This window comes from Carcharhinus amblyrhynchos, chromosome 2 (assembly GCF_965287045.1).
Source record: "Carcharhinus amblyrhynchos chromosome 2, sCarAmb.v2.hapA, whole genome shotgun sequence".
Taxonomy (NCBI): domain Eukaryota; kingdom Metazoa; phylum Chordata; class Chondrichthyes; order Carcharhiniformes; family Carcharhinidae; genus Carcharhinus; species Carcharhinus amblyrhynchos.
The window spans coordinates 141,697,282-141,708,731 of NC_137325.1; positions in this window are offsets into that span (position 1 = coordinate 141,697,282).

The following is an 11,450-nucleotide window of genomic DNA, read 5'->3' on the forward strand; positions in this document are numbered from 1 at the left end:
ACTTGAAAAGGAAATAATTAGCAAGACAAAGGACTGGCAGGACCTTATTCATTCGTGTTCGACAAAGGGATATTGTCATTTCTGAAGAAGTGAACACTTCTTCAAGCTAAACCTAATAATTCCAATAATTCCAGTGGTAACAAGTGCTGTCAATCTCCTCTTTGTGTTAAAAAGCCGTGTAGGATTACTACAAATAGTGGATTTGCCGGTTTATAGAGATACGGGGAGGTGACAGCCCAGTGGTATTATCGTTAGACTATTAATCCAGAAAACGTTCTGGGGGTCCGGGTTCGAATCCCGGCCACGGTGGAATTCGAAGTCAATAAAAAATATCTGGGGTTAAGGTTCTACTGATGACCATTGTCGGAAAAACCCATCTGGTTCACTAATGTCCTTTAGGTAAGGAAATCTGCCGTCCTTTCTCAGTCTGGCCTACATGTGACTCCAGAGCCACAGCAATGGGGTTGACTCTCAACTGCCCTCAGGCAGCTAGGGACGGGCAATAAATGCTGGCCAGCCAGCGATGCCCATGTCCCACGCATGGATTAATAAATCATACTTTTCCCCTTGAATCTCCCTCCAACTCAAAGGGAAACACTTCCTACTTCAAACTTTCTCATTTCAGAAGTCCACAACTGACCTTCCATTTTTATATGGACATGTGAATTAGGAGCAGGAATAACCCGTTCAGCCCCCGAGCCCAATCCAAAACCTTTTCAGATTATTTATTATTCTCCCAAGTAGGTTTACATTAACACTGCAATGAAGTTACTGTGAAAATCCCCTGGTTGCCGCACACTCCGGCGCATGTTTGGGTACACTGAAGGAGAATTTAGCATGGCCAGTGCACCTAACCAGCACGTCTTTCAGAGAGGAAACCGGAGCAACCGGAGGAAACCCACGCGGACACGGGGAGAACATGCAGACTCCGCATAGACAGTGACCCGAGCCGGGAATCGAACCTGGGTCCCCCTGGTGCTGTGAGACAGCAGTGCTTGACTGATATAACTGTAGCCTCACCTCTACTTTCCTGTCCATTACCTGTAACCCTTGTCTCCCTTGTTGATTGAGAATATGGCCGTAATCTCCGACCTCACCCGCGGCTGGGATTCTCCAGTCCCGCCGCTGTGAATGGAGATTTGGTTGAGCGCCAAATTCTCCATCCTTGCTGACATCAGCAGTGGGATGTGCGACTTTGGATAATTCTGGCCTATATCTAACTCAGCCGTAAAAATATTCAATGACTCACCCTCCAATATTCTTTGGACAAGTGAATTCTACAAACCAACAAGCCTCCAAGAGGGAAACAATTCTTGTCTCAGTCTTAAATTGGAGTCCCCTTAACTTGTTAAACTGTGTCATCTGGTTGTAATCTCTCTCACAAGGGAAAACATCCTTTCAGCATCCCGTCTGTCAAATCCCATCAGGATCTCATATTTCAGGGAGATGGCATCTCATTCTGCTAAACCTCAGTAGATACAGGCCCAACCTACCCAACCCTTACTGATAAGACAACCCCTTCATCCAAGAAATCAGTCAAGTGAGCTTCAGGGAGTTTTCTTAGGGAGTGACAAAGATGATTGATAAGGGCAGGGCGGTAGATGTTGTCTACGTGGACTTTAGCAAGGCCTTTGACAAGGTACTGATGGCGTGCTGATACAGAAGATGAGGTCACATGGGATGAACTGATAAGATGGGTACTGAACTGGCTTGATCATTTGGACAGAGAGTAGTGGTGTATGGGTGCTTTTCTCAATGGAGATCTGTAGCTAGCGATGTTCCGCAGAGATTAGTGCTGTTGTTTGTAACATACGTAAATGATTTGGAGGAAAATGTAGGTGGCCTGATTTATAAGTTTGCGGATGACACAAAGATTGGGGGAACTGCGCATAATGAAGAGTATTGCCAGAGGATACAGCAGGATACAGCTGAATAAACTAGGCTTGTACTCGTTAGAGTTTAGGAGAATGAGGGGAGATCTCATTGAGACGTATAAGATGATGAATGGGATGGATAGGGTAGAGGTGGAGAGACTGTTCCTGCTCAGAAAGGACAGTAGGGCTAGGGGGCACAGCCTCAAGATAAAGGGGGGGTGCGGTTTAGAACGGAGTTGAAGAGGAACTTCTTCACTCAAAGGGTGGTGAATCTCTGGAATTCTCTGCCCGTTGAAGTGGTGGAGGCTGCCTCGCTAAATATTTTTAAGAAGCGGGTTGATGGGTTCTTGATAAGAGAGGGGATTAAGGGTTATGGGGAGAGGGCGGGAAAGTGGAACTGAGACACGACAGATCAGCCATGATCTTATTGAATGGCAGGGCAGGCTCGAAGGGCTAGATGGCCTACCCCTGCTCCTATTTCTTATATTCTTATATAGATAGGCTGGAGACTTGGGCGGAGAAATGGCAGATGGAATTTAATCCAGACAAATGCAAGGTGATGCATTTTGGAAGGTCTAATGCAGGAGGGAAGTATACAGTAAATGGCAGAGTAATCTAGGCATACAAGGTCCCTGAAAGTGGCAGCATCAGGGAATAAAGTGGTCAAGATGGCATATGGCATGCTTGCCTTCACTGGGGCGTTGAGTATGAAAATTGGCAAGTCATGTTGCAGCTGTATAGAACTTTAGTTAGGCCACATTTGGAATATTGCTTACAGTTCTGGTCACCGCACTACCAGAAGGACGTGGAGCCTCAGGAAAGGAGACAGAAGAGGGATTGGACAAATTTCGGCAACCATAAGTTTGGTGCCTTCACCCAAATTATTAATAGCGTTGGTAAATAGCTAAAGCTCCAGCACTGATTGATGTGACACACCACCAACTACAGCTTACCAATGCAAAAATTAACTATTTCTCACTACTCTCTGTTTCTGCTTGGCCAACTAATCCTCCAGTCACGCCAATGAGCTCGTATTGCGTGCAGTAATCTTTGATGTGGCACCTTATCAAATGCCTTTTGGAAATCTGAGTGCACCACATCTACAGATTCTCCTTTATCCACCCTTGCTTATTATCCTTCAAAGAGCTCCACCAAATTAGTCAAGCACAATTCCCTTTCACAAAACCATGTTGACTCTGCCTAAATTCACTAAGATTTTGTAAAAGCCCTCACCTTCCTCATTGTGGACTCTACCATTTTCACTCTGACAAATGTTAGGTGAGTTGGACAGATTTTTGATTGAAAAGGGAGTGAAGGGTTACCGGGGAGGGAGGGTTGCAGTTAGGGAGTTAAGGCCTCAAGCAGATCAGTCACGATCTTACTTGGAAATAAGTGGTGAGAGGTAAGGTGGTTTCATGAAGAGGAGATTGTTTCTCACTAACTTGGTTGGGTTTTTTTGAGGAAGTGATGAAGATGATTGACGAGGGTGGGACAGTGGATGTTGTCTACGTGGATTTCAGTTAGGCCTTTGACAAGGTCCCTCATGGCAGACTGGTGCAGGAGGTGAAGCCGCGTGGGATCGGAGGTGAACTGGCAAAGTGGATACGAAACTGGCTCGGTCATAGAAGTGGAGATGCCGGCGTCGGACTGGGGTAAACACAGTAAGAAATCTCACAACACCAGGCTAAAGTCCAACAGTCGCTGAGCAGAAACTGATAGCCAAGTTCCGCATACATGAGTACGGCCTCATCTGGGATCTTGGGTTCATGTCACACTATCTGTAACCCCCACGACTTGCCTGGGCTTGCAAAATCTCACTAACTGTCCTGTCTGGAGACAATACACATCTCTTTAACCTGTGCTTAACCCTCTCTCTACCCACATTGTCTGCATCTTTAAGACTTGATTACCTGGAAAGACTCACATTCCAACCATTAAGTAAGCTTACCATTACATGGTAAATTATTACAGAAGATACAGAAGCATGAGATTGAGGGTGATTTAGCAGTTTGGATCAGAAATTGGCTAGCTGTAAGAAGACAGAGGGTGGTGGTTGATGGGAAATGTTCATCCTGAAGTTCAGTTACTAGTGGTGTACCGCAAGGATCTGTTTTGGGGCCACTGCTGTTTGTCATTTTTATTAATTACCTGGATGAGGGCATAGAAGGATGGGTTAGTAAATTTGCAGATGACACTAAAGTTGGTGGAGATGTTGACAGTGCGGAAGGATGTTACAGGTTACAGAGGGACATAGATAAGCTGCAGAGCTGGGCTGAGAGTTGGCAAATGGAGTTTAATGCGGAAAAGTGTGGAGTGATTCACTTTGGAAGGAGTAACAGGAACACAGAGTACTGGGCTAATGGTAAGTTACTTGGTAGTGTGGATGAGCAGAGAGATCTCGGTGTCCATGTGCATAGATTCCTGAAAGTTGGCACCCAGGTTGATAGGGTTGTTAAGAAAGCTACGATGTGTTAGTTTTTATTGGTAGAGGGATTGAGTTTCGGAGCCATGAGGTCATGTTACAACTGTACAAAACTCTGGTGCAGCCGCACTTGGAGTATTGCGTACAGTTCTGGTCGCCACATTATAAGAAGGATGTGGAAGCATTGGAAAGGGTGCAGAGGAGGTTTGCCAGGATGTTGCCTGGTTTGGTGGGAAGGTCTTATGAGGAAAGGCTTGAGGCTGTTTTCGTTCGAGAGAAGAAGGTTAAGAGGTGACTTAATAGAGGCGTATAAGATGATCAGAGGGTTAGATAAGGTGGACAGTGAGAGCCTTTTTCCTTGGATGGTGATGGCTAACACAAGGGGACACAGCTTTAAGTTGAGGGGTGATAGATATAGGACAGATGTCAGAGGTCGGTTCTTTACTCAGAGAGTAGTAAGGGTGTGGAATGCCCTGCCTGCAACAGTAGTGGATTCCCCAACATTAAGGGCATTTAAATGGTCATTGGATAAACATATGGATGACATTGGAATAGTATAGGTTAGATGGGCATTAAATTGGTTTCACTGATTGGCGCAACGTTGAGGGCTGAAGGGCCTGTACTGCACTGTAATGTTCTATGTTCTATTGTTTTGTAAATTGAGTTTGTGTCTTTATTTGCCCTCTTTGTGAATACAACTCCCACTCACCTAGTGAAGGGGCAGTGCTCCAAAAGCTAGAGGCTTTTGCTTCCAAATAAACCTGTTGAACTTTAACCTGGTATTGTGAGACTTACTCGGTTGTAGAAGACAGAGGGTAACAGTGGAAGAGTGTGTTTCTGAATGGAGCTATGACAAGTGGTGTTCCTCAGGGATCAGTGCTGGGACCTGGAACCATAGAAAATTACAGCTCAGAAACAGGCCCTCCTTGTCTGTGCCGAACCATTTTTTGCCTAGTCCCACTGACCTGCTCTTGGACCATATCCCTCCACACCTCTCTCATCCATGAGCCCATCCAAGTTATTCTTAAATGTTAAAAGTGAGCCTGAATTTACCACTTTATCCAGCAGCTCATTCCACACTCCCACCACTCTCTGCGTGAAGAATCCCCCCCAATATTCCCTTTAAACTTTTCTTCTTTCATCCTTAACCCATGTCCTCTGGTTTTTTTCTCCCCTAGCCTCAGTGGAAAAAGCCTGCTTGCATTCACTCTATCTATACCCATCAAAATCTTACACACCTCTATCAAATCTCCCCTCATTCTTCTACGCTCCAGGGAATAAAGTCCTAATGTATTCAATCTCTCTCTGTAACTCAGCTTCTCAAGTCCCGGCAACATCCTTGTGAACCTTCTCTGCACTCTTTCAACCTTATTTACATCCTTCCTGTAACTAGGTGACCAAAACTGTACACAATACTCTAAATTCGGCCTCACCAATGCCTTATATAACCTTGTAAGAAGTCTGACAACACTGTGTTCCTGTGTTTACCCCAGTCCAACGCCGGCATCTCCACATTATTATGTAACCTTACCAGAACGCTCCAACTTTTATACTTGATACTCCAATTTATAAAGGCCAATGTACCAAAAGCACTCTTTACGATCCTATCCCCACCTGTGACGTCATTTTTAGGGAGTTCTGTACCTGTATTCCCAGATCCCTCTGTTCATCTGCACTCTTCCGAGTTCTACCATTTACCCTGTACGTTCTACTTTGGTTTATCCTTCCAAAGTGCAATACCTCATATTTGTCTGCGTTAAATTCCATTTGCCATTTTTCAGCCCATTTTTCTAGTTGGTCCAAATCCCTCTGCAAGCTTTGAAAACCTTCCTCTCTGTCCACTACACCTCCAACCTTTGTATCATGAGCAAATTTGCTGATCCAATTTACCACATTATCATCCAGATCATTGATATAGATGACAAACAACAACAGACCCAACACCGATCCCTGCGGCACACCACTAGTCACAGGTCTCCATTCAAAGAAGCAATCCTCCACAACACACTCTGGCTTCTTCCATTAAGCTAGTGTCTAATCCAATTTTCTACCTCCCCATGTATACCTAGCGACTGAACCTTCCTAACTAACCGCCCATGAGAACCTTATCAAAGGCCTTGCTAAAATCTAGGTAGACAACATCCACCGCCTTCCCTTCATCCACTTTCCTGGTAACCTCCTTGAAAAGCTCTAATAGATTGGTCAAACATGACCTACCACGCACAAAGTCATGTTGACTCTCCGTAATAAGTCCCTGTCTATCCAAACATTTGTAGGTCCTATCCCTTATCACACCTTGCAATAACTTGCCCACCACCGATGTCAAACTTACTGGCCTATAATTTCCTGGATTTCTTTGAGCCTTTTTTAAGCAACAGAACAACATGAGCCACCCTCCAATCATCTGGCACCTCCCCCGTGCATACTGACATTTTAAATATGTCTGCCAGGGTCCCTGCAAATTCACTACTAGCCTCCCTTAAGATCCGTGGGAATACCCTGTCCGGACCTGGGGATTTATCCACTTTGATTTGCCTCAAGACAGCCAGCACCTGCTCCTCTTTAATCTGTAAACGTTCCATTACCTCCCTACCTGTTTGCCCCATTTCCATAGACTCCACACCCATTTCCTCAGTAAATACTGATGCAAAAAACCCATTTAGTATCTCCCCCATCTCTTTTGGTTCCATACACAGTCTACCACTCTGGTCTTCAAGAGGACCAATTTTATCCCTCACTATCCTCTTGCTCCTAACATACCTATAGAAGCTCTTTGGATTTTCCTTCACTCTGTCTGCCAAAGCAACCTCACGTCTTCTTTTAGCCCTCCTGATTTCCCTCTTAAGTAACTTCTTGCACTTTTTATACTCCTCAGGCATCTGATCTGTTCCTTGCTGCTTGGACATTTCATACAACTCCCTCTTCCTCTTAATCAGTGTTACAATCTCCCTCGAGAACCAAGGTTCCTTATTCCTATTTACTTTGCCTTTAACCCTGACAGGAACATACAAACTCTGCACTCTCAAAATTTCTCCTTTGAAGGCCTCCCACTTTCCATTTACATCTTTACCAGAGAACAGCCTGTGCCAATCCACTCTTCCCAGATCTCTTCTCATTTCATCAAATTTGGCTTTTCTCCAATTCAGAACTTCAACCCGAGGACCAGATCTGTCCTTATCCATGATCAGGTTGAAACTAATGGCATTATGATCACTGGATCCAACGTGTTCCCTCACACTCTCATCCATCACCTGCCCTAGCTCATTTCCCAAAAGGAGATCCAATATTGCATCCTCTCTAGTTGGCACCTCTATATACTGATGTAGAAAATTCTCCTGAACATATTTTACAAACTCTACCCTGTCTAAACCTTTAACAGTATGCGAGTCCCAATCTACATGTGGAAAATTAAAATCCCCTACTATCACAACTTTATTAGGTGAGTGGGAGTTCATTAGGTGAGTGGGAAATCACATCGCGCTTATCAGGGTTAAACTCCATCTGCCACTTCTCTGCCTAGCTCTGCATCCTATCAATGTCTCTTTGCAGCCTGCAAGAGCCCTCCACCTCATCCACTACTCCACCAATCTTGGTGTCGTCAGCAAATTTACTAACCCACCCTTCAGCGCCCTCTTCCAAGTTATTGATAAAAATCACAAATAGCAGAGGACCCAGCACTGATCCCTGTGGTACACAGGGATTTGATTTGATTTGATTTACTATTGTCACATTTATTGGTATACCATGAAATCTATTGGCCAAAATTCTCCCAAAAAAATTCTAAGATCCCTATGTGGAAGGTCACGTCTCACCGATATGACTGAGTTTCTTGAATAGGTGAAAAAGATATTTATTGGTAGAGGGATTGAATTTCAGAGCCGTGAGATCTTGTTGCAACTGTACAAAACTCTGGTGCGGCTGCACTTGGAGTATTGCGTACCGTTCTGGTCGCCGCATTAGTGGAAGGATGTGGAGGCATTGGAAAGGGTGCAGAGGAGGTTTACCAGGATGTTGCCTGGTATGGTGGGAAGGCCTAATGAGGAAAGGCTGAGGGACTTGAGGTTGTTTTTGTTAGAGAGAAGAAAGTTAAGAGGTGACCTAATTGAGGCATACAAGATGATCAGAGGGTTAGATAGGGTGGACAGTGAGAGCCTTTTTCCTCGGATGGTGATGGCTAACACGCCGGGACATAACTTTAAATTGAGGCGTGATAATTATAGGACGGATGTCAGAGGTAGGTTCTTTACTCAGAGGGTAGTAAGGGCATGGAATGCCCTGCCTGCAGCAGTTGTAGACTCGCCAACTTTAAGGGCGTTCAAATGGTCATTGGATAGGCATATGGATTGGAATAGTTTAGGTTAGAGGGTCATTAGATTGGTTCCACTGGTCGGCGCAACATCGAGGGCCGAAGGGCCTGTACTGCGCTGTAATGTTCTATGTTCTATATTTAATGAAGGAAGGGCTGTGGATGTAGTTTATATGGACTTTAGTACGGTATTTGACAAGGTCCTACATGGCAGACTCGTACGAGCACTAAAATCGCATGGGATTCGGGATGGGCTGGATAGATGGATACAGAACTGGCTTGGTTATAGAAGACAGAGAGTAGTGATGGAAGGGTGTTTTTCAGAATGGAGATCTGTAGCTACTGGTGTTCCACTGGGATCAGTGCTGGGACCCGTGTTGTTTGTAGTATATATAAATAATCTGGAGGAAAATGTAGGTGGTCTGATTAGTAAGTTTCTGGATGACACAAAGATTGGTGCAATTGCTGTTGGGGATTGTCAGAGGATACAACAGGATATAGATCGATTGGAGACTTGGACACAGAAATGGCAGGAGGAGTTTAATTCAGACAAATGTGAGGTGATGCATTTGAGAGGATCAAATTCAAGTGTGAATTATACTGTAAATAGCAGAACCCTTTGGAACATGAACATGCAGAGGGATCTGGGCGTGCAGGTCCACAGTTCCCTAAAAATGGCAACACAGGGCAGCCAAGGTGATGAAGAAGGCCTATGACATGCTTGTCTTCATCAACCGGGGCATTGAGTACAGGAGTTAGGAAATCATGTTACAGTGATATAAAACCTTGGTTAGGTTGCATTTGGAGTATTGCGTGCAGTTCTGGTCACCACACTACCAGGAGGACGTGGAAGCTTTGGAGAGAGAGCAAAGAAGGTTCACCAGGATGTTGCCGGGTCTCGAGGGTGTTGGCTATGAGGAGAGGTTGAATAAACTAGGATTGTTTTCACTGGAAAGACGGAGGCTGAGGGGAGACCTGATAGAGGTCTACAGAATGATGAGAGGCACAGACAGGGTCAGAGACCTTCTCCCCAGGGTGGAAGTGTCAATTACAAGGGGGCACAGATTTAAGGTGTGAGGGACGAGGTTGAACGGAGATGTACAAGGCAAGTCTTTTACACAGAGGGTGCCTGGAACTTGTTGCCGGGGGAGGTAGTGGAAGCAGATACAATGGTGAGTCTTAAGGGGCATCTTGACAAATACATGAATAGGATGGGAATAGAGGGATATGGTTCCCGGAAGGGTAGGGGGTTTTAGTTCAGTCAGGCAGCATGGTCGATGCAGGTTTGGAGGGCCTGTTCCTGTGCTGTAATTTTCTTTGCTCTTTGTTCTCTGGATTACAAACCCAGTCACACCGTCGATACACCAGCTGCCCTGCACTTACCCACGTCCTCATTTTGAACGATCGCTGTTTTAAAAGCCACTGCTTGGTTACGTTCTGCTGCCCAGGCTTGACTTAAGCTCTTTATTCCCTCTCATTCTTTGTTCCGCTTCTCTCTCTTCTGATCATCGCCACTCCCGGTTTCTCTTTCGGCTAATCTCTCCTGTCCGCTCAGTGCCTTTTGCAGCTGCTTTGCTTGCTGCTTCTTGGAGCAAACCCTGTGCCACGATTTCCATAGCTGGGTTTGACCGCGACTTGGTGAGTTGGGGCGTTGCGTTGCACTTCTATCTGTAATACAACGGCACGAGCTTTCGAGATTAATTCCTTTCCCCTTGGAAGTTTATCCGCTGCCCTCATACCTTTGTAGAAGATGGGATTAAGTTTGATGAACCCACTGTGCTGTGCCGTAGAGAGTGTCTCTTGTTTAAAGCACGTTGCACAGTGTGGTCTCTGTTTAAGTTGCTGATGCAGTTGCTGATGGTGATGACTAACACGAGGGGACACAGCTTTAAGTTGAGGGGTGATAGATATAGGACAGATGTCAGAGGTAGGTTGATCTCAACTGGAAACAAGTGGTGAAAGCAAAAATCACACACTTACAAAGCCTGATGAGGAAATAAGAAATAAGAGCAGGAGTAGACCACGCCTCTACTTTCTCAGAAGACTAAGGAAATTCGACATGTCCACTATGACTCTCTCCAACTTTTACAGATGCACCATAGAAAGCATTCTTTCTGGTTGTATCACAGCTTGGTATGGGCTCCTGCTCTGCCCAAGACCACAAGGAACATCAAAGGGCAATGAACAAAGCCCAGTCCATCAGGCAAACCAGCCTCCCATCCATTGACTCCATTGCCTTGGCAAAGCAGCCAGCATAATCAAAGACCGGACCGGACATTCTCTCTTCCTCCTGTCGGGAAAAAGATACAAAGGTCTGAAAAAATGTACCAACCGACTCAAGAGCAGTTCCTTCCCTGCTGCCATCAGACTTTTGAATGGACCTACCCTGCAGCATCATGGAATTCCTACAATGCGCAAGAAGGGCATTTGGCCCATTGAGTCTGTACCAACCAGAATCCCACCCAGGCCCTATTCCCCATAACCCCACACATTTACCCTGCTAATCCCCCTGAAACTAGGATCAATTTAGCACGGCCAATCAACCTAATAAGCACGTCTTTCGGACTGTGGGAGGAAACCGGAGCACCCGGAGGAAACCCACGTAGATATGGGGAGAAAGTACAGACTCCACCCAGACAGTGACCCATAATGGGCATGGAACTTGGGTTGCTGTGAGGCAGCAGTGCTAACCACTGTGCCACCGTGCCACTTTCCTTTATTAGCTGAGCTGTAAAGTTTAACAGCTGGGAGGTTATACTGGAAATATATAAAACGTTGATTCGAGTATTGGGCGCAATTCAGGAATCCACATTGTAGGAGGGATGTGAAAGCACTGGAAAAGGTGCAG